Source organism: Octopus bimaculoides, chromosome 1, assembly GCF_046866305.1.
Source record: "Octopus bimaculoides isolate indiv1 chromosome 1, ASM4686630v1, whole genome shotgun sequence".
Taxonomy (NCBI): domain Eukaryota; kingdom Metazoa; phylum Mollusca; class Cephalopoda; order Octopoda; family Octopodidae; genus Octopus; species Octopus bimaculoides.
Window position 1 is genome coordinate 182014619 of NC_142928.1, and position 25000 is coordinate 182039618.

The window sequence follows — 25000 nt, forward strand, 5'->3', positions numbered from 1 at the left end:
TCCAGCGCTCAACTGAAAAACATGAAAGGCAAAATCGACTTTGGTGGAATAACTGTTGAATAATAATTGTTTCAATTTTGGCATAAGACCAGTAATTTTAAGGTAGGGGTAAGTTGGTTACACTGATACCAGTATTTGACTGGAAATTTATTTTATCGATCCTGAAACGATGATAGGCAAAATCGACTTCGGTGGAATTTGAGCTCAAAACGTAGTATCGGAAGAAATTCTTATTTCTTTACTGCCCACAAGGGGCTACACACAGAGGGGACAAGCAAGGACAGACAAACGGATTAAGTCGATTATATCGACCCCAGTGCGTAACTGGTACTTTTTTAATCGACCCCGAAAGGATGAAAGGCAAAGTCGACCTTTGCAGAATTTGAACTCAGATTGTAACGGCAGACGAAATACCGCAAAGCATTTCACCCGGCGTGCTAACGATTCTGCCAGCTCGCCGCCTTGAAGAAATTCTGTTAAGAAGAAATTCTGTAAAGAATATCGGAAGAAATTCTGTCAAGCATTTTGCTCGACGCACTAAACATAATGCCAGCTCGCCGCCTTCGTAATTGTTTCAAATTATGGCACAAGACCAGTAATTTTAGTGGAAGGGGTTTTTCGATTACATCGGCAGTAGCGTTCAACTGGTAATTATTTTATCGACACCGAAAGGATACAAGGTAATGTCGACCCCGGTGGAATACGAACTCAGAACGTAATGAGCCAGAAAAGATAACGCTAAACATTTTGTCCGGTATGTTAATTAGTCTGCCAACTCACTGCAACGAGCTGTTAAATAATAATGAATCCATTCTAGAGCGGCAATCTAAGAGATTCGTTAGCACGCCGGGTAAAATGCTTAAAGGCTTTTTGTCCGTCTTCACGTTCTGAGTTGAAATTCTGCAGAGGTTGACTTGGCCTTTAATCCTTCCGGAGACGATAAAATAAGTACCAGACGAGCGCTGGGATTGATCTAATCGACTTACCCACTGCCCATAACTTGCTGGCCTTGTACCAAACTTCGAAACCAATAATGAAACCATTCGGTTCCATCTTTATCTCTTTATCTCAAACTACTGGAAAATCCTCCTTGGGACTAATTTCACAACAAGAATAAATACAAATTGATATAAGACAATATATTTATTTGTTCATAACCTACGCGATATTTAACCGAGCAAGAAACCCTTGTCTCGTATTTATTATTAGTCTTTGTTATAGTAACTTAGAATAGAAAAAATTTCTTGAAATATAAAACTCTAAGAAGAATTCAAAACCCGCAAGAAAACAAACATTTCTTTTCACTTCAATATTTAATACTCTTGAGAAAGGCATTAGCATCGCATAACAGCGTCCTGAAAATAACATCAAAACTCCATACTCTTCTTCAAAGTATCATACGTCAACCATAATTCCACTTACTCGTTAACATTTCAACGGAAACTAAGGTTTAGATGCAATATTTATTTGGTTTTTAAACCAATAATCAAATATTGCCATTCAAAGGTAAGACATCCTAGTGAAAAAGTTACACGACCTATCCAAACATAGGTAAGATAAATATCGATAAACTTACTCAGAAATTAGCAATATTAAGGCAAAAATATCAGGAAACATACGCAAGAAAATTTGTGATGATAAATTCCGAAACAATATAAAACGAAATTGTTTCTTTCAGTAAAAGAAACTGACGAAACAGCTTCATTCTGCTGACAACATAAGAAATTCTTACTATGAAAGAGCAAGCAGGTTAAAACAATTTTGAGACGTTATCCATCAAACTAATTCTTAATTCTTAGTGCAGGCGTAGAAGTGTGGTAAAAAGTTTGCTTCACAACCACATGGTTTCAAGCTCAGTCCTACAGCATGGAAGCTTGGGAAAGTGTCTTCTACTATAGCCCTATCTTGTATAAACATGGCAGAATCTGTGTGTTCGTGTCCTTCGTGTCCCACGGTCAGTCTTCTACATTTTTCAATTTACACGTTATTATTTCTAATTACGCCGTCCCGAAAAAAGAAATATATATATATATATATATATATATATATATATATATATATACATACATACATATATATATATATATATATATATATATATATATATATATATATATATATATATATATATATATATATATATATATATATATATAGTGTGTGTGTGTGTGTGTATCTAGGGTTATAATCCAAGCTGTGTCCTCTTGAAGCATATCTGCTTATTTAGTACTCCAAAAGTGTATGTAGATGTTACATTTGCGTGAGGTATACATACGTGTTGACAGATACTGGAAAATATTTTTTGCTAAGTAATTACATATCAAAGCAGGAGATTGAGAAAAGTTTTTGGTATTATTCATTCACCATTACACGTGTTTCATTTGCAAATAGGAGTTACAAAATTGTAAATGTAGGAGAAACATGTAAGATGTCTCTTATTAGAAATTTTCCAGATAGAGATTCTTCAGATACAGAGTCTCTATCTGAAGAATTTCTAATAGGAGATATCTTACATGTTTCTCCTACGTGCACAATTTTATAGCTCCTATTTGCAAATGAAATGACAAACCTAGTAGTTCAACGCTAGACAACAATCCGTCACAGATTACTAAAATTCCTGTGTATGTGTGTTAAATCCCTCTACCTCTTCAGTTTTATTTATTCAAATAGATCACCAACAGCGGACAGTTTATGTGTACGAAATATGTTTTCTGTGTTTCGCTGACGGCCTCCAAATGTACCTATATGACAGCGTTTTGTGTTGATCATTGAGGGTGACACACTCTTCAAGTACACAAACTGTGAGAACTTCAGTGACTTTCTTCCCCAAAACATGACATATAGAGAGTGTAACAATGGGAATCCTACCCACCCTGTCGCAAGATATCAAGCTGAAGACAATTAAAGAGATTGTATTGTTTGGGCGATTACACTATGAACGTTTCAGTAGTTTTCTATGCAGTAACTAACCAAGTAATAATTCTTTTTAATTTTAACACAAGGCCAGCAATTTTCAGGGGAAGCTGGGGTCGATTTCGTCGACCCCAATACTTAACAGGTATGTATTTGAAATCAGAATGTAATGAGCCGGAAGAAACACCGCTAAGCATTTTGTCCGGCGCGTTAACGATTCTGCTACCTCGTCGCCTTTATAGACCTAGTAACAATACACCTGTGTTAATTCGATGAAATACACACACTGCTCCTCAGCACAGAAATGAAAAACCTTAGTTTTGCAGTTATTATAATTAACATTGTTATTGTAATTGAACAGCAGTTACGCTGTGTTTTTAAACATTTCTACTAAAAGATATTTCACTGTCAACTCGTGTTCTTCAGACTTCTTAGGTGGGAGCAGATTGTTTTTTCTTATTTTTGTCTCTCTTTTCTTTTTTTTTTTTTTTTTCGCTTTTTCTTGTGTTCAGTTTTTTTTTCCTGTTGTTTGCACCAGAAGTATTTTAAAACTGTTGAAACAGTCTCAGTAACAGCCCCAAGAGAAAAACACACTCTCATCTTCCATATGCCAGTTGTCAGTAATACATGACTATACAGATGGAAGTCATAGCAAGCTAGAACTCTACACGATATTTGAAGTTGCCATTGCTCGTCTAACAAAACATTTGAATTTTTTTAATGTCATTTGATGCCAGCAACAGGAAATATTATGGTGCTGTTAATCATTATCAAGTGTTCTATTAATCAATCTAGTACCATAATCTGTTTCACCAGCATCGACTAATGTTACGAAGGCAATACCAAAATAATATGCATGTTGATATTTCTCGCTGATTTGTCATGTTTTTCTTTTCAAAATATGCATTACATTACTTTTAAAGGTATATTCTTTCCTAGTCATGTTTTGCAAAGCTAATGTAATGATAAGAATAGTTAACGATTAAAATATTTTCACATATAACTTTGTCGTTTACTTGTTTCAGTCATTGGACTACAGCCATGCTGGGACGCAACCCTGGAGGGTTTTTCGTCGAACAAATCGACCTGAGTAATTATGTTTTGTTTTAAAAGTCTGCTACTTATTCCATTGGTTTCGTTTGCCGAACTGCTATGTCACGGGGCCATAAACAAACTATCACCGGCTCAAGTGGTGAGAGGGAAAGACAGACAAAAGAGTTACACACACACATACACATATATATGCATATATATATACCACGGCTTCCACCCAGTTTCCATCCACTAAATTCACAAGTACGACTTCCCCAACATGGAATGGTGTACCATTGACAGGATACTTCCATACTCACCAAGTGATCGCAATTGTTAACTCACCTCCGCTGAGGATTACACATACTCCACCAGCCAGCAGCATCCGTCAGCAGAGAGAATGAACTATCTTATTGTTGCCACCAGAGGTACACCCTGCTAATGAACTTCAAATCACTAGCACCCAACAATTCAGATACACCACCTTAAACATACCTACTCCATAGTCAAGAACACGGCACCCAACTCTTGGCGCCTGTATAGACTGCAGTCTAATCTGTGCTGACAGTGCAACTTAGCATCACCACGTCCTGGCAACCGCTACTGGTTTGTTTAGGTCCTCACGACATTGTGTACCGGCGAAAGTAACCGATAGAATAAGCACCAGGCTATAAAAGGTAAGTACTGAGGTCGATTTGTTCGTTTAAACCTCGCAGGGCGATGCCCCAGTATGGCTGCAGTCCAATGATTTGAACAAGTAAAATCATAAAGGAAATGACTTTAGATAGATAGATAGACAGACAGACAGACAGACAGACAGACAGACAGACAGACAGATAGGTTTCTTTATTAGCCACACAGGGCTCAACACAGAGGGGACAAAATACAAATGTAGAGTTTTTTTCTTTTCGAGGTGGGGGGGCGAAAACAAAGCAGAAAAAAAAACAAAAGTGGGGACGACGATGAAAAAAAAAAAAAGCCTCGCAAAACGTTTGGGGTATTTACAAAAAATACGAAATAATACAGAAAATTCCCAATAAATGGGGAGGTTATCCGTGGAAAGAAAAACCTACGAAAAGACCACGGTAACCTCGGTGCTTAATGTCACAGTTTGTTAAATAAAATTTCTTTTATTTATGTAAGAAACGTAAGTAAATCTCTGTTTACAAAATTTTAAAACGTTTTATAGAATCATGGTCAAGGTGGCTTCGTCATTTATACGTGCCATTCTTGCTGCATGTATCCATCTTTTTTCGAAACATTTGCTAGACAACACTTGCCTCTCTACTCTCACCTTCCTTTTCAAGTGATACTTGAAAACGTTGATGAGAGATTGACCAGAGAAGAAAGTATTTGTCTCTAATCCTTTCAGACGCGTCCACCAGATGCATTCTTTGGCCATAGCCACAAGTACGATAAATACAGCTCTTCCTTCCCGTTTAAAGGAAGGAGGCGTGACGATATTGACGATAGACTCGGTTGATAAACCGACTCGTCCCACACGCGACAGCAGTCGTTCGACATAAGCCCACAGCTCCGAAATGGTTGGACACTGCACGAGTGCGTGCAGAACGGTTTCATCGCTCTGACCGTTCTCGGGCAGGTCGGCCCCGCATTTCGCGAGCCGTGTCTATAGAGCTTATCTCGAACGGGTAGCGCCTCTCGGTAACACTGCCAGGCCAGGGATCTCTGGAAGTTGTCCATAGGTCCCGGCCCGAAAGTCGTCCTGAACAGGCGGGTCAGGTATTCCTCGTCGACGCCCAGGTTCGCCCCGAGATTGTCGTCGTACCTGCCCTCCACTAATCCCCTATAGAATGACTTCGTTGTGATGCAGCCGCTCAAGGTCGACCCGGGACGGCAAAGTTGTTGCAGAGCAACGCGACACTCACGGTGCCATTCGCCATTCCTCGGCCTCTTTTTGATCCACGACTGCAGCTCGGTCATGGAGACGAGCTGCGGGAAAGCGCGTCGCACAAACAGCGACCACACCTGCTCACCGTCGTCTACGTAGAGCCGGAGATGTCGCAGTCTCGGCGCATGTCTGCGCATCATCAACCACGGCATGCCCAGCCCTCCTTTCAGCGGGTGTTCGCAACAAACGGATCGCCTCACCATCGGAACGCTTCCTTTCCACAAAAAGCGGAAGAGGATGCGCTCCATTTCGGTGATGGCGCGATCGGGACAAGGCACGACGGTCAGGCGGTATTCGATGACGGAAGCGATGTACGTGTTCGCCACCTCCGCCCGACCTTTTAGGGACAGCTTCCTCTCGGACCATTGCCGGCAGAGAGTGGCCACCCTACTCGTTATCTCGTCCCAGTTCTTCTCCATTTGCAGGTCCGGACCGAACCAGACTCCGAGTAACTTGACCGGACCGTCCGTCCAGCGTCCCACTACTGAGGCGCTGCCGGACGGTATGGGCTTGCTTCTCCAGGTGCCGAGCAGCAAACCCACCGACTTATCCCGGTTGATTTTCGCTCCCGTCACCGCTTCGTAGTCTTTCAGCGTCTCGCCGACAAGCTCGATGTGCTCGTGGCTAGACGCTATGACGGTGACGTCATCCGCGTATGCCGACACGCTCGTCCCGCACCCCAGTTCTCGCGGGATGCCCCTCAGCGTCGCCAGCATCCGCAGTAGTGGCTCGAGAGTCAATACGTACAGGAGCGGCGACAGGGGGCATCCCTGACGAACCGAACGTGCAATGTCGAAGGGTCCCGATAGACGTCCATTGACGCGAACAACCGAACGGATGCCTGTGTACAAGGCAGCCATCCAGCCGCGGAAAACGGAACCGAAGCCTGCCGCTTCGAGGACGGCCTCCAAGTATCGATGGCCTACCCTATCGAAAGCTTTGGATTGATCCAAATTGATCAGGGCCCCACACATGCCAGGTTCCTTAACTACCCTCTCTATGATGTAGCGCATCAGATGGAGGTTGTCATGGATGCTCCGTGCCGACCAGTTTCTCGATGACAAGCGCCAACCGCTTGGCTAACTCCTTGGCCAAAATTTTCATGTCTGCATTGATAGATAGATAGATAGATAGATAGATAGATAGATAGATAGATAGATAGATAGATAGATAGATAGATAGATAAATTAAGAAATAGAAAGTCCTTGGCACAGTATTATATATTTGAAAAAATTAAGAGAAATGGCTTTTCTGATAATCTTTATACTTTAATAGTTAGATAAGACACTAAGACGACGAGCGGGCAGTGTCGTTAGCTTAGCGGCATTTCGTCCGTCTTTACGTTCTGCATTCAAATTCCGCCGAGGTCGACTTTGCACTTAATACTTTCGAAGTCAATAAAAGAGTTCTGGGGTTGATGTAATTGACGAGCCCCCACCTCCGACATTTACTGGCCTTGTGCCAAAATTTGAAAGCAATAATTAGATAAGCCATTCCTATTCGTCTTCTCAAATATATACAGATGCGTGTGTGTGTATGTGTGTAGTAGTAGTAGTAGTAGTAGTAGTAGTAGTAGTAGTAGTAGTAGTAGTAGTAGTAGTAGTAGTAGTAGTAGTAGTAGTAAGAAATCCAGCACAAGATGGTGTCGAAGGAACGTAGGGAAAACAGGAAAACATACTGAAAGAACGTGAACAAACTCATTCCTCATCAGTTACGGGCAAAGGTCATCACAATGTTCGACGCTTTACACAAACATGCGTGCGTGTAGCGTGTCTGCGTTTGTGTTCCGTTTGTCATTGACCAGCCAGTGTTGTTGTTGTTGTTGTTTTTTTTTTTTTACGTCTCCATAACTTAGCGGTTTGGCAAAAGACACCACTAGAATAAGTACCACACCTAAGAGAAAAATAAGTGCTGGAGTCGATTTGTTCGACTAAAACCTTCAAGGTAGTGCCCCAGCATGGCCGCAGTTTAATGACCGAAATAAGTAAATGATAAACAATAGACTATAAAATACAAAAGATTTTTATGTTTCTCATCAGTAGAATAGTTACAAATTTAACAAGATGATCATGGAAGCTGCCTGTCTAATAGCTTTGTACATGTAAGTGAGGTGAATAAGAGCCGACATAGCGGTATGGATTTGCTTTTATAGAGGTTTATCATATTTTTCATAGAGCTCTCTCTCTCTCTCTCCCCCCCCCTCTCTCTCTCTCTCTCGCTCTCTCTCTGTCTTTCTCACACGCGCGCGCTATTTCAAATAATATATAGAAATCAAAGCTATTGTCATTTTACGTAGTCTGAATGTACAAAATTGTTAGTGTCTATGTGGCTGTTGCGAACGCTTGTGCTGGTGTGTGTGTGTGTGTGTGTATCTGTGCGTGTGTGTGTGTACGTTCGTTTATGTGTATTTGCAAGCATGAGTATTTGTGTGTCTATGTATGTATGTAAGTATGTATGTATGTATGTGTGAGTGTGTGTGTGTGTGTTTACAAAATTCCATTTGAAAAGAGTATTAGTCAATCATCTCGTTATGCCTAACTACATTAGTGTCTTATCGATGGATGGTAATATTAGTGAATAATATTTATAACTCGATATTTAGATCCTGCTGCCATTATAACAGAATATTATTCTAAAACAAGATCACTGGATAACATTTACTTGTTTAATTAGAGCGCTAATATATATAATCAGTTAGCCAGTGATTGCATAAAGGGATATTATACAATTGGATAACTACATATAATTGGATAACATGTAACTATGTAATTGGATGGAGTGCAGCTGGATGGTGCATAATTGAATAATAAATGTGTAGATAATTGGATAGTAAATACTTGCATAACTCAATTGTCACAGCCAAATATCTCAGCTGTCGTATATTGTATGAAATACGTACAAAAGCAATTTTTGTCTCAGATTTCTAAATTTTCTGAGAATAAATATTGTTCAGATACAATTTTACCATTCGGTAAATTAGTATTTATAGTGTGTCCTAAACTTACAATATATGCTAACAAGTATATATATATATATATACTATTATACATCATGCATAAATTTTACTGGTGATGTTTGTTTGTTTTCTTTTGTTTTGTTTTTTTGCCTCTCTACCCTATGGTGATACGTATAAACAGCACGTAAACGCTATCGTTTCTTTTCTAATGTTAAACCAACTGTTAGTGACAATGCTTTGCTAAGATCTAACAACTTTGCCGTCGTAACTAACTTCTTTCACCTGCTGGCTACAAAGACGAAGTCTACTCCAAAGTGTATTGCCATAGTTTCTTCACAATTCACTGAGCCAGTGATGAGCTGTTTGAGAAACACTGCAGAAAATCAGGAGCAATAGGTCACTTAACTGACCTACATATATATGTGTGTGTTTGAGTCATATGTGTGTCTGGGTCGATAAAATAAGTACCAGTTGAGCACTGGAGTCGATGTAATCGTCTCATCCCCTCCCTCAAAACTGTTGCCCTTATGGCAAAATTTGAAACCATTATTATTATTATTATTATTATTATTATTATTTTATGTTTGACTTTTGTTTTGCATTTGTACAAATTGGATCCAAGTCTCACCCAGAGACCTCATTATTATTATTATTATTATTCAGTAGTTTTATTTTTATAACGTGCTTTCACTTCACTACCGAGCGCAGCTCTGTGTGCCTTGGGTATGTGCTGTGGTTTGCTGTGGTGCTCTTATGTTTACTGTATTGAAAGTGTTTTGCGTAGAATGTGTGCAGTACCCAGTAGTGCAATTTTCTGTATGTTATATATATTTGTAAGTCCTGGTGTTTTTGTTATGTATTTGTCTGAATATTTTTTTATTATACCTAAGGCACCTACTATGATAGGAATTGTTTCTGTTTTTAGATTCCACATTCGAGTTATCTCTATTTCCAGGTCTTTGTATTTTGAAAGTTTTTCCATTTCTTTTAGAGAAACGTTGTCATCTGCTGGTATTGATACATCAATTAGAAAGCATTTTTTTTTCTTCATGATCTTTGACAACTATATCTGGTCTATTTGCCTTAATTTCTCTATCTGTGTGTATTGGCATATCCCAGAGTATGGTTGCTTTCTCGTTTTCCCTATTATTATTATTATTATTATTATTATTATTATTATTATTATTATTATTATTATTATTATTATTATTATCATTGCTATTATTATTATTATTATTATTATTATTATTATTATTATTATTGAGTGAGAGAGCAGTGCATGCCATCAAAGTGACACTAAGGTAAAATATACGAAGCCCAGTATACCCATCATGACTACCCGTCTGATAAGGGTACGCCAGGCACGTGCATCACAATCATATGTGCGCGACATGGTGATCTCACATCAAGATAAACAGCGCATGACCTCGCAGGTGGGGCCCAGTTAGAATTTTCTTCAGGTCGAGTAACCCATCCCGCTCAAACGGTCCCTGAATAAGGTTTGTTTAAGGATGTTGCGCAAAACAGTATTATTATTATTATTATTATTATTATTATTATTATTATTATTATTATTATTATTATTATTATTATTATTATGTGAGCTGGCAGGATCGCTAACGCGCCTGACAAAATCTTTAGCGGCATTTCTTTTGACTCTTTACCTCCTGAATTCAAAGGATACCGCAATCGACTTTGCCTGTCCTCATTTCGAGGTCGATAATATAACTACTAGTCACATACCGGCGGTCGATGAACTTCAGACCTTGTGCCTTTATTACAAACAATCATAAAATTTCGGCAAGCAATCGAACAAAATTCTTAGCGACATTCGTTCAGGCATTATGTTTTGGATTAAAATTCTACCGAGATTGATCTTACCTTCTATCCTTTCAGGGCCGATAAAATAAGTACCAACTGAACACTGGGATCGATGAAATTGTCTATTTCCTTCCCCTAAATTTCAGGACTGTGCCTATAGTAGAAAGAATTATTATTATTATTATTATTATTATTATTATTATTATTATTATTATTATTATTATTATCATCATCATCATCATCACCATCATCATCATTATTATTATAAAGGCAGCAATCTGGCAGAATCGTTAGCACGCTGGATAAGATGCTGAGCGGTATTTCGCCCGTCGCTACGTTCTGAGTTCAAATTCCGCCGAGGTCGATTTTGCTCCTCATCATTTCGGGGTCGATAGAATATGTAATAACCGAACACTGGGGGTCACTGTAATCGACTTCCCCAAAATTAATGGCCTTGTATCAAAATGTGAAACCCTTATTATTATCTGTTAGCGGCGAATTTACAGAATCGCTAGCGTATTGCAAACAAAAAAATGCTTAGCAGCATTTCTTCCGGCTCCTTACGTTCTGAGTTTAAATGCTGTCGTGGTCAACTCCGCCTGTCATCCTATCGAGATCGATAAAATAATTACCACTGGAGTCCTTTAGGCTTCTGCATGGATGCAAGGCAAAATGTCTGATTCATAAGGTTTAGACCTTATGAATTTTTTTAACGGAATAGCTTACGACATTCATGAAGAACTCTTCGTAGACCACAAAATATAATGGTAACTTTTGATTGCACTATGCAGTATTTTATTAGGTCATTCCCATCCATCATGTCTGAAATTTAATATCTGTATGTTGGATAGCTTTGTTATTTTAAAATACTTTACAGCACCAGTACATATAACCGTGACCTCGTTGTAAAATAGTATTTTACATCGTAGCAGCGTGAATTAGATAATTCAGTTACTGCTATGGTCTCCTTAAAGATAGACGTTTCCACAAAGCATTTAAGTCATACAATGTTCTATGAGTTCAGAGTTCCCCAGGCGGCAGAAGAAACCATGGTGCTTCAGGGGAAATATTCATGGTGCTTAAGAGAAATATCCAAGGTGCTTCTGGGAAATATTCGTGGTACTTAAGGGAAATATAGTTGAAACAAAAGAACCGATGGAAAATGGATTGAAAGTTTTGAGAAGGGTAATTTCAGTTTAAAATCGATCACCCTGTTCAGCTTAATGATGGAAATAGTACTCTTATTCTTGAAGAGTTAATCCAAAAGCTAGATTCAACCTATTGAACAGCTCGCCGGCATCTGCAACGGTGCCTAAATTTGGAAAATTATTGGACAGAAAACAACGGTGCAGTACAAATAAACATCTGCACTCCTCTACACTCCCGGGAACGCATATCGCCCTTTTCGGACAGGATAGTTACTGGTGATGAGAAGTGAGTCTTGCATGAGAATGCTAAGCGATACAAACAATGGTTGAGTGAAGGAGGACCGGCTGAGCTACAGCCCCAAAATGACCTCCATCCATGAAAATCTTAGGTTAGTGTTTGGTGGAATCATGTTGGTATGATCCCATTTTGAATTGCTACCAGTTAATGAAACAATTACACTGGACATTTCCTGTCAGTAATTAGAATGTTTAAACACTATTTTGAAGGAAAAGGGGCCTACTTTAATAATTTTCGAAGGAGTGATGTGCCATCATGATAATGCCTGGCCCATACAGCAAAAATCATGTTTGAAAAAAATTGATAACTTCAATCCAGTGAAGCTTCACTAAGAAAATCGTTTCATTGCAACAGCTCAGCTACTGGAAAGGCTGAAACAGCTAAGACTCTATTCTCTGGAGTGAAGGCGGGAGAGATATGCAGTAATATACATCTTGAAGATCCTGGAAGGGATTGTGCCAAATTTTGGCATTGAAAGCTACACAGATGCCAGAATGGGTTGCCACTGCATAGTGTCAAAGCTCTCAACAATGCCGTCGAGCTTCAGGACCAGTTACTGCAACACCCTGGGTTTCAAGGGCCCACAGTTTTTTATTACTCTCCCAAAGGGCCTGAGGGACATACACAAAGTGGATGTAGGTGTTTTCAAAACAAAACTAGATCTCTTCCTGTCGAGAGTCCCAGATGAACGCACCTCGTGACAGGAGGCGCAAATGCGGGCAGCAACATCAAACTCCCATATTCACCAAATGCCACATATCAGAGGATGCTCTCAATGATAACAGTGTAGCAAAACGACGGTGCCCCAGCATGGCCACAGCTTTGAGCTGAAACTGATAAAAATATCTTTTTTCTTACCCAATATTTGGGCTTTATTTAAGAGATGACCTGATAAATTAAGAAATTAATTTGGTATTTCATAAGATACATGTAAATATTCTTTTTAATTGATTATATTTTAAGTTGCCTCATACCCAATATTTAGGCCTTCAACCTATTAATATTGATTTCAAATTTTGGCACAAGGCCAGCAATTTCGAGTACGCGGTAAGTCGATTGCATTGATCCTAGTACTCAAGTGGCACTTAATTTATCGACCCCGAATAAAGGCAAAGTTGACCAAGGCGGATGTGAATTCAGAACCTGAAGACGGACGAAATGCTGCTAAGCATTTCGTCCGGTCTACTAACGATTCCGCCAGCTCACTACCTTCATCATACTAATATTGAGAGTTCAGTTGTTTTCATGCCTATGATGAGGAATCGAACTAACGTGTTTTGCTAGGCGGAATGCTTGATTAAATCTACTCCAGTTCTCAAATGATACTTATTTTCTCGACCCACGAAGGATGAAAGGAAAAGTTGACCTTGGCAGAATTTGAATTTTGAAGGTAAAGTGCAGGAAGAAATATCGCTAAGCAATTTGTCCGACGCGCTAACACGCCACCTGAATCGAACCAACGTATATTATTTGAGATAAATTTATCCTAAACTTCAATTCCTTCAATTTCCATTTTAACTTTTATTTTTTTCATATTTTTGTTGTTCTTTCCTCGCGTTACTTTGGGGGTTTATTGTTTTTGTTTTCTTATTTACCTGGTTCGTCAGGGTTCGTTTGCAGCCAATCTTTAAAAGTGCATACGATTATATTCGTCATTATTTATAGACTCCATCTCTAATTTTATTTCAAATTTCATATTGTTCTATTTTTTGTCTATAGAAATGGAGTAGAGTACTGCCATAATATTCTTTACTGATAGGGGAGTATCGTTCTTCAAACACATGTGTGTGTGTGTGTGTGTGTGTGTGTGTGATTTGTTGCGGATATATATATAGCATATATATAGCATATATATCTCTCTCTGTGCGTATGCATGTGTAGATACAGCTATATGTATATACATATACATAATAGGATTTAAGTTATATATATATATATATATATATATATATATAGGATTTGAATTATATATGTGTGTGTGTGTATTATAAGATTTGAATTATTTATGTTTGAGTGTGTGTATATATATGATTGATGTATGTATATGTATATATATATATATATATATATATATATATATATATATATATATATATATATATATATATATATATATATATATATATACAGGCATATGTGTATGTCTACATGCATGAATATGTATATAGACATGTGTGTGCATGTGTGTGTGTTTGTGAGTATGCGTGTATACCTGTTTGAGTGTATGTATATATGAGGTGGGGTATATGTTAATATATCAATATGAAAACCAAGACGTAACAATGGACGCGTTCCGGTACGTGACAGAAAATAAGCTGCCTCTTCGCCATTGTTGTTGATTGTTGTATGCAAGCGAAAAATAAGGGAAGACCTTGAACGGCGTATGGCTTTGAAAAAGAATATAATTCTGAGTAATTGTTAAAAATTTGTTTCAGTTTCTTTTATTCGGTGTTTTGGGAATGTTTTTTACTTCTTCTTTTTTTTATTTCTAAGGAGGGAGGGCTTCAGAATGATAAGTTTCGTACAATAACAATATTGAAGATAATAACATAAAAACATCACCAACAATACATGTATCACTAAATGAATTAATAATAGTAATAATAATAAGATTTTAGAGTGCTTTGTTCAATACAATATATTTTCTATAGATTCTTAATGTTTTTTTAATGTTTATTTTTTTATTTTTCAATGCAGATAAGTAATGTAATTTAAGATAATGAAATAAAGCTGTGTTTAGATTTTGTAGGCATAAATGTTAACAGATTGTATAAATAGCAAGACTGCGATTGAAGTATAAAACTCTTAATAGTTTAATTCGTTACATAAAAGGAGGTTCTAATTATGTCGGCAGAAGGAAGGGGGTTACTGAAACGAGTATCATATTAAAATCTGTTTCTACATAAAACAAATGCAACAAAAATACAACAAAGTACAAATCCAGATATGTACATATATAGCTTGTATGGAAAGCATTATCATGGAAGGATGAGGAGAGGATAGTAGATCAAGAGGCAGGCAAAGAACGCAATGGATGGACAATATCATGAGCAAGTTGGACAAGAGTGTCAAGGCAACTGAAGAACTTGCGCTTAAAACAGTGAGATGTAATTAGAAGATTTGGTTGTTATTTCTACCAGATCAATTGTTTAGAGGCACTCTCATTCAAGGTAAGCACGTTGTGCATATGAAGGAAATTCAGTATTGAAAATAGATTTGTATTTGGTTTGCATATTTGGTTTGATTCAATACTGCCCACCACGCAATGCGGTGAGCTGGCAGAATCGTCAGCACGCCGGGCGAAATGCTTAAGCGGTATTTCGTCTGCCGTTACGTTCCGAGTTCAAATTCTGCCAAGGTCGACTTTGCCTTTCATCCTTTCGGGGTCGATAAATTAAGTACCAGTTACGCACTGGGGTCGATGTAATTGACCAGTAATCGACTTAATCCCTTTGTTTGTCCTTGTTTGTCCCCTCTATGTTTAGCCCCCTGTGGGCAATAAATAAATGAATATTGCCCACTACGCATTTACAAAGTGGTGGGATGAACTTTTCATCTGATAAGAATAATGGATAAATATCAGTGTATTTAAGTTGATGCTTAGTTCTGAATTCAATCACAATAAGAGGATTACAAATGGATTCTTCAAAAAGGAGGATAATGGTCTATCGTGGTAATATTCACCCGAAGATCCACTACTCATTCCACAAATTCAGATAAAAGTAAAGATCTCGATTTGTCCCAAGGCACAACAAAATGCTTGACCTTTTGAATCACTCTTGAAGTATTGGTGTTTTTTCTTCGTTTGAAATTGATGCAGATAGTGTTAATTTTCATTTTGGTAACATATTTGTAACCTAGAGAAAGAGAAAGAATTAAAGTCATTTCACTCGTATAGATATTATATGTATCGAAAACATTTAATAAATATTTTCCTGACTTAAGCTCTCATATTAAAGGCGTCTTATATCTCTATGTTAGGCTATTGAGCAGATTATTAAAGACCAAATTATGTACCGACTTTTCAATGGTTATAACTTCCAGTGATGTTCTTTATCTATATTATCTTGAGTTTATTTCACAACAATTGGTGATTCCTGTCTTCCTCTCGGCCATTATTGATTTTCCTGCCTCCTACGGATTACAACTCCACAGTGTTCTGACTTGTCATATGCGACTGGACTCTATGTTCTCTGCCACAGTTACCAGGGTTACAATATACACGATCCTCTGATGGGGGCTTTGTTCGGGAGACATGCTCCCGAAGTGTAGACCCACTTTAGAATATTGTCTTTGTGTCTTATGAACTGCAGATCTTCAGGAAAATATTTTGGTGACATACTTGTAATGTAAGATAGAGAGATGATGCCAGTTCTTTTTACTAACATTCTTGACCATTAAATCTCTATTCTTTGAAGCTGATACTATGTTTGCAGAGTAACTAACCTAAAGGTTTCATCTTTCATTGGTACGCATCTGGGTTGCATAGAGATTAGCACCATAAGACAGGCTTCAATCAATTAAGGACTAACATAAAGCGAAAAAAGCCGATGTAAAAATTGCTAATTTTCATCAACATATTGTCTACGGGACGACATACTGAATATAAGTGTTGAGTAAATATTGACAAATGCAGTTTATTCACTAACTACAAGTTCATTTCCAGGGTCAAGGAGTACATTCGTTCAAGTGGAAGGACCAACTGGCATCAAATGTTTGAGGATGAGTAACGTAAGATTACCCCTCATATGGACAACAGAGTCAGAACTATCCCCTTCATGGATTGAATAAAGAGCTCGGTTCAAAATTCCGAGAATGTTACCGAACACGACAGGTAACTAAAGAAGGCCAGAGGGTATTACAGTTGGAACGTTGTGACTATAAAAACGTAGATGACGGCGCTAATCCAGATATCGTCTCCGAAAAGATAAAAAGCGAAGTTGAGGAATTCGAGCACAGGACGTAATGTGCCCAAAGAAATGTCGGTAAGTATTTCACCCAACGCTCTAACAGTTCTGCCACCTCATCGACTTCGTATTATTTAGTCTTTAATAATAACAATTCCTCATCAAAGGAATTCAGACGTAAAGTATTCGATTGTTATAAAACTATACGGAAGGCATTGCTCTGGCAGAATCGTTAGCGCAGCGGGCAGAATTCTTAGTCTTAGCTCTTTACATTCTGAGTTCAAATTTTGCCATGATAGATAAAACAGGTATCAGTAGAGTACCGGGATCGATTTAAACTAGCCACCCCATCTTTACCAAAATCTGAATCCGTAAATATATCACTGTATTATATTTTGTTTAATTATATAATATACTTAAGTATCAGATTTTGTCAAATGATAGAGATGCAACATCTGTAGGCAATAACTTTGATAGGTTTTGGCCTGTATAGGCCCAGGCAATGTCTAACTTAATAGCACCACCTTGTAGATAATGTGTCCAATGAAATGCTGTATGATATCTCTAGCTATTCTAATCTGAATCTGAAAAGCGGTATCTAATATGATCAGGCATTCTATCATCTCTGATAACATGTACTATCGCTACGTATCATATCTTGTCTAATATGCAATTACCCTAGTTACTGTATCTTGTCCAATGATATGTAATATCCCTATGTATTCTTTCTTGTCAAGTGATATTTAGTATCTCTGTCAAACTGTAATATTTGTAATCCTTCTATCCAGCAAATAATACGTAATATCTTAGGATATACTATCCTGTAAAGTGATATATAAAATATTTATGTATTATATCTTTGGGGGATTGGTAGAATTGTTAGCGCGTCGGCATTCCCTCTGACTGCTTAAATTCTGAGTTCAATTTTGCTTTCCCTCCTTCCGAGGTTGATAAAATAAAGTACAAATTGCCTACAAGGGTCGTTGTAATTGACTAACACCTACCTCCAAAATTGATGATCTTGGGCTTAAATTAGAAAGAATTATATCCCGTCAACTAATATGCAATATTAGTTTATATATATTAAGGTGGCGAGCTTGCAGAATCGTTAGCGCGCAGATAAAATGCTAAGCGGCATCTCTTCCGACTTAACGTTCTGAGTTCAAATGTCGCCGAGGTCAACTTTGTCTTTCATCATTTTGGATTGATAAGGTAATTACCAGTTGGGGTCGATGTAATCGACTTACCTCCTCCTCCGAAATTACTGACCAAAATTTGAAACTAATAGCGGCGTTTTGTCCGTTTTTAAGTTCTGAGTTTAAATTCCGCCGTGGTTGACTTGGAATTTTATCCTTTCGGGGTCGATAAAATAAGCACGAGTTAAGCACTTGGGTCTATGTAAACGATTTACTTCCACCCCGAAATTGCTGGCCTTGTACCAAAATTTGAAACCAATATTAGTTTAGGCATATATGTGTGTGTACGCACTTGTACGCGTGTGCGCGCGCAAGTTATATTTCTTTTAAAGAAGAATATAAAAGAATAAGAGTAAAACGTTCGAATAACAGTCTTCATGTCTTACTCTCTCAATAAAGCTCTCTACATTTAGGTGATGCGTTCAAATCCAATCAAGGCCGACTCTCATTTTCCTTTGTACGGGACCGATACAATATGCTAAAAATCCTTCCCTACAAATTGGTGACCTTCTATTAACACAAAAAAATCATTAGTATTGTTACGTCACAAAGAAACTAGGCTTTTAGATTCTTTTATATTACAATCCATCCAAAAAAAACTGTGTTAATTCTTTCCAGAGATCTACTGTTGTTCTTTTATATTATTTTTATTTAGCTTTCAACGTTTGGTTTTTTTTTTAGTTTTTCGTGGTGTTTAAAAAGGACACACCGAGTGAAAAGTGCTAAGTGTTTCAATCAACCTACGGGTGAGTGGGTAAAATGAAGTAGTTAACACTGTAATTCAATGCAGACGCCCGTATTCATTTTGTGGCTTCATTTGACCACTACACATTATATATAGTTGCGTTGGGCGGCGAGCTGGCAGAATCGTTAACACGTCGGGCAAAATGCCTAGCGTCATTTCGTCCATATTTACGTCTTCGCCTTCTAAGTTCAAATGCCGCCGAGGTAGACTTTGCCTGGATCGATAAAATTAGTTTCAGTTGAGCATTGGGGTTGATCTAATCGACTTAGAGCCTTCCCCGAAATTTCTGACCTTGTAATGGAGAATGAATAGTACCAAACAATTTCTACTTCCTCTTTTGTTATATAACTAGTAATATATATATTGAGTTTTACGTCAAGTTATTAGTTTCGCAATGCCTAAGAAATATATATATATATATATATATATATATACAAATACAAAGAGAGAGGGAGAAAGAGAGATGTATGTATGTTTGTATGTATGTTTGTATGTATGTATATAGGGAGTCGGTACAGCATTTCATTTATCTTGGATGTACCATTTCATCAGATGCGAATATCGACAAAGAAATTGACAACAGACTCTTAATTTACAAAGACTTCTGCGTTTGTTTACAATTATATATGTGTATGTGTTTGTGTGCGTGTGTGGTGTGTGTGTATGTTTGTGTACTTCATTCGAGGGTTAACAAGGCATATAACAAGTAATTATTTGCCCTTTCTTGAGCAGTAGTAATTCATTAATGGAAAAGCAATTCTACTGACTTCATAGCGTAGAGGAATTGCATCTGGGGCTCTCATGTGTTTCCAAGAGCATTATCAAAGTGAAACAGCTGCATCCTGGAATCAACTGTGCATCTCAGACATACTTCACCGATAGTTTGACCCCGTATGTTACAGCGCTTCTATCTGTGAATAGGTGGTGATTGTGGTGTTTTATTTTTTTGTGTTTCTGTTCGACTAGTTATAAAATCAGCAATAAATATAAATGTTAGAGAAACTTTTCAGTGGTAAGTAGCTTGCATACGAACCACATAGTTCCGGGTTCAGTCCCACTGCGTGGCACCTTGGGCAAGTGTCTTCTACTATAGCTTCGGGCCGACCAAAGCCCTGTGAGTGGATTTGGTAGACGGAAACTGAAAGAAGCCCGTCGTATATATGTATATCTATGTATGTGTGTGTGTATATGTTTGTATGTCTGTGTTTGTCCCCCCAACATCGCTTGACAACTGATGCTGGTGTGTTTACGTCCTCGTAACTTAGCGGTTCGGCAAAAGAGACCGATAGAATAAGTACTAGGCTTACAAAGAATAAGTCCTGGGGTCGATTTCCTCGACTAAAAGCGGTGCTCCAGCATGGCGGCAGTCAAAGGACTGAAACAAGTAAAAGAGTAAAGAGAGAGAGTTACTTAATGCAGAAGCCTTGATTTGTAAAAGGACTAATTTAAAACCTTTGAATCAATTTCTTATAACTCTTTATATTCTAAGTTCATATCCTGGCGAAATAGACTTTGATTTCCATCCGTCCGAGGTTAATAAAATAAAATACAAATTAACAACTGGGATTGATGTAATCAAACCAACCGTCTCCTCCAATATTGCAGGGCTCTTGCCTAAATTATAAACAATTGTATATGATATAATAATGTGAAATGTTAGATTTTATGTGCGTGTGTATGCAGATGCATGTGTGCGTGTGTGTATGTGTATTATTTACTGATTTTATAGAAGAGCATAAAGGTATTACAGATCAATAGAACAGTCCGCATGCCTTACTACCAATATATAGCTCCTTACCTCTACGTTGCGTTCAAATCCTACCAGAACCGACCTTGATTTTAATTTGCCCAGTACCAATAAAATAAGCTAAAATCTTTTTCGCTTATGTTGAGATGCGTGTATCCGTAAATAGTAAGTGTCTATTTCTGCGTGTTTTCTGTTCGACCAACTATACTATCAGCAATAAATATAAATCATTGAAGAACACTTTTCATTCACTTAGCAATACAGAAGCCTTGATTTTTGAAAGGACTGATTGAAAACCTTTGATCCAATTTTACAGACATGACTCACATTGTATTTCGGTTGGTGTCTTGACATAGTAAGACAGAAAGATAAGTACTAGAACCCTGAAATAGTTATATAAATGAGTAGAGAGATATCTAAATATATTATATCGTTGCTAACAATATTACATTATAAGCAGCAATGATATTTCCTTACAGACAATATCTCATTCCAGAATGAAAGATATTTTATTGTAGGTGGTGACATTTCATTGTAAATAGAGATTTTTTATTTATATTTATTATTATCTTCTTCTTCTTTTTTGTAGACAATGCTATTTCAAATGTACCATTACTAAACAATGATACGTCATTACATACAGGGATATATCATTACAGACAAAAGTTTTGTATTGAAAAGAGAGCGACATTTGTTTACACACAGCGATATGAATAATAGTAACTGGTATATACCATTGCGGACATTTTTATTTGAGACTATAGAGTACATATAGTACTGAAGAGACTTGTATGGTAAAGAGTGGTACTTTGCATAGTGGAATTGCCTTGTACAAAGGGATACTATATTACATACTAGCATAAATACCCGGCGTTGCCCGGGTTAAAGAGAATAATGAAATCTAAAAACGCCGTCTAGACTACGCATCATCTTTATATATAGAGATGTATATACACACACGCACCCAAACACACGTATATATATGTATATCAATATAAATATATGAAAGTCAATGAAGTTTCGTAAAAGAAGGTGATCATGTACATACTTTCTTGCTGTTGTGATTATAACACCTCATTGTAAACTATGTTCCTTGTTTTCCCTTGTGGAGCATATACAAATAGGTTTTTTGTTGCTGCCCACTCTTGAGCAGCCAACATGCAGTTCTCCATGTGAGAAGCAGGGCTCTTTCAAGAGAAGACCAGCTACAGACAGTGTTTGACCCTGATATTTGTTTATGGACATGGCAAAAGTCACACGAAGGGGGAATTGTAGTCTTCTGAATGTAAAAGGAATGTCTGCTCCTGATGGAGTAAGAGGAATTCTTGGAATAAAGACGTCATCCCCTTTTGCACATCCAGAAAGAATGGTAGCCTCGATAACGTGTGACATCATTTTCTAAATAATGCTCATCTGTTATGTTCGGGTTAAAATTTCATCAACATCAAAAATATATGAATTTTCATGGGAGTTATGGCCGTTATGCAAAGAATATAATTTCCAAATTTCATAAAGATCCATTCAGTACTTTTGACGTAGTTTTGGATAAGAAAACAAATGACTAATGTGTGTTTTTGTGTGCATGTGTATGTGTGTGTGATGGGTGTATATATGTATAGATATCTGTATGCATGTATATATGTATATATGTGTACATATTACATGTACATCTATATATATATATACATCTACACATATGTATACATATACATGTATGTATAGATCTATATATATATACATATACGTGTACATCTATATGTATACATATACATCTCTCTCTCTCTCTCTCTTTCTCTCTCTCTCTCTTTCTCTCTTTCTCTCTCTCTCTCTCTCTCTGAAAGTATCTGTCATTACAGTATCGAAATGGTGTACATATACATGTATATGTATACATATACATCTCTCTCTCTCTCTCTCTCTTTCTGTCTCTCTCTTTCTCTCTTTCTCTCTCTGTGAAAGTATCTGTCACTACAGTATCGAAATGTGATTGTTTCAGTTAGTGGAATAGTTTCATTTTTAAAGTGAAAGTATTTGACATGAGTGTTTTTGTTTCACTTTTGACACGTAATACTTAAATAGTGGAGATATTATGTTGCCGTGTGCTCGAACTCTGCAAGAAGTTAATAATTTTTTTTGACTAAAACACAACTGGAACCCTAAGTAAGGCATGTGTAAAATTTGAATGAAATTGGTTGCGTAGTTCTCGGGTTTTAGGGATTCACACAGACAGACAGACAGACAGCCAGACAGACAGACACACATTCTCATTTTTATATATATAGATGAGTGTTTTTGTTTCACTTTTGACACGTAATACTTAAATAGTGGAGATATTATGTTGCCGTGTGCTCGAACTCTGCAAGAAGTTAATAATTTTTTTTGACTAAAACACAACTGGAACCCTAAGTAAGGCATGTGTAAAATTTGAATGAAATTGGTTGCGTAGTTCTCGAGTTTTAGGGATTCACACAGACAGACAGACAGACAGACAGACAGACACACATTCTCATTTTTATATATATAGATAGTGATACTGCATTGTAGATAGTGATACTATATTGAAGGTATACATATTGCATCGTAGTGGTTTAATATTAAATAGTGACATTGTACAGAGGGACGTTGCATCGAACTGAGATATTGTAAAGAGTGATATTACAGTGTAGAAAAAGATATTGGTTTCAAATTTTTACACGAGGCTAGCAATTTCGGGGTAAGGGGTAAGTCAATTACATCGACACCAGTGCTCAACTGGTATGATATGGAACGCGAACGAATGAAAGGCAAAGTCAGCCGTGGCGGAATTTGAACTCAGTACGTAATGACGGACTTAATGCCGCTAAGCAATTTTGCCGGTGTGCTAACGATTCTGCCAGCTCGCAACTGGTACTTAATTTATCGACCCTGAAAGAATGCAAGTCAAAGTCGACCTCGGCGGAAATTGTAGAAAAATATATTACAACATAGACTGTGATATAAACAGCGATTAAGGCGACGAGTTGGCAGAATCGTTAGCATGCCGGACAAAATGCTTTACGTCATTTCGTCCGTCTTTACGTTATGACTTCGTCTTTCACCCTTTTGGTGTCGATAAAATAAGCAAAATTTGAACACTGTGATCTATGTAATCACTTATTCCCTCCCACGAAATGACTGGTCTTCTACCAAAATTTTATACCGACATTATATTGTAAAGTGTGGTATCATATAAAGTGATGTTACTCTTGTAGACTGATATTACACTGTAAAAAACGATATTGTCTATAGTTACATTGTGATGTTACATTGTAGAAAGGATATTACATACTGCATATTGATATCAAACTGTAGATGATAATGTTGTACTGTAAATAGTGATTGTAAATTTAGTGATATCACCTTATAGCGAGCGATGCTTTAATATTAAATATTGATTTCAGATTTTGGCACAAGGCCAGCAATTCCAGGGGTGGGATGTGTCGATTACATCGACCCCAGTGCTCTAGTGGTATTTATTAGACTGGCCCCTAAAAAGATGAAAGGCAAAGCCGATCTCAGCAGAATTTGAACTCAGAATGTAAAGACGGACGTAATACCAGCGACAATTTTGCCTGACATGCTAACAACGATTTAGCCAGCTCGCCATCTTCTTTATACTAAACATAGGTTTCAATTTTTGGTAAAAGTCCAGCATATTACATCGACCCCAATGCTCAACTGGTACTTATTTTATCGACCCCGAAAGGATGAAAGGCGAAGTCGACCTCGACGGAATTTGAACTCAGAACGTAAAGACAGACGAAATACCAATAACCATTTTGCTCGGCGTGCATTGTAGATAGTGATATTCTACCAGCTCACCGCCTTATGCTATACTTTATACTGATATTAAATTGTAGATTATAATATTACATTGTAAACAGTAGTATTGCATTCTACACAGTACTATTTCGTTGTAGATTTTACAGAGTATTATAACATTTCTTACTCTTATTATATTACTTTGTGGAAAGTTATATTAGAAAATAGGCGCTGATATTGTACTACAAATAATGATATCACAATGTCGATAATGATATTACATTTCATAAAGTAGTGCAAATATTACATTACACACACATATATATATATATATATATATATATATATATATATATATATATATAACATTCTATAGAGTAATAACACATTATAAAGAATGATATTAAATTTTAGATAGTGATATTGCATTGTAGATATTGATATTATATTGTATATGGTGATATCACAGTGTATGCAGAGCTGTTACTTCAAGAAATGAAAGCATTACGTTACAGAAAGTGAGTGATATTACATTGTAGATAATA

The 25000-nt window shown here is 37.2% G+C and overlaps 1 protein-coding gene across 3 annotated transcripts in view; it reads right to left on the reverse strand.

Moving 5' to 3' along the window:
- Positions 1 to 25000, reverse strand: part of LOC128249403 (uncharacterized) — a 162529-nt gene that overhangs the window by 46768 nt on the left and 90761 nt on the right. For all 3 annotated transcript variants that reach the window (XR_016244400.1, XR_016244401.1, XR_016244399.1), the window contains 2 exons: positions 15846 to 15937; positions 10695 to 10788 (listed from right to left, as the gene is read on the reverse strand). The gene's annotated coding sequence lies outside the window, so the exon portion shown is untranslated. The remainder of the gene's footprint in view (positions 1 to 10694; positions 10789 to 15845; positions 15938 to 25000) is intronic.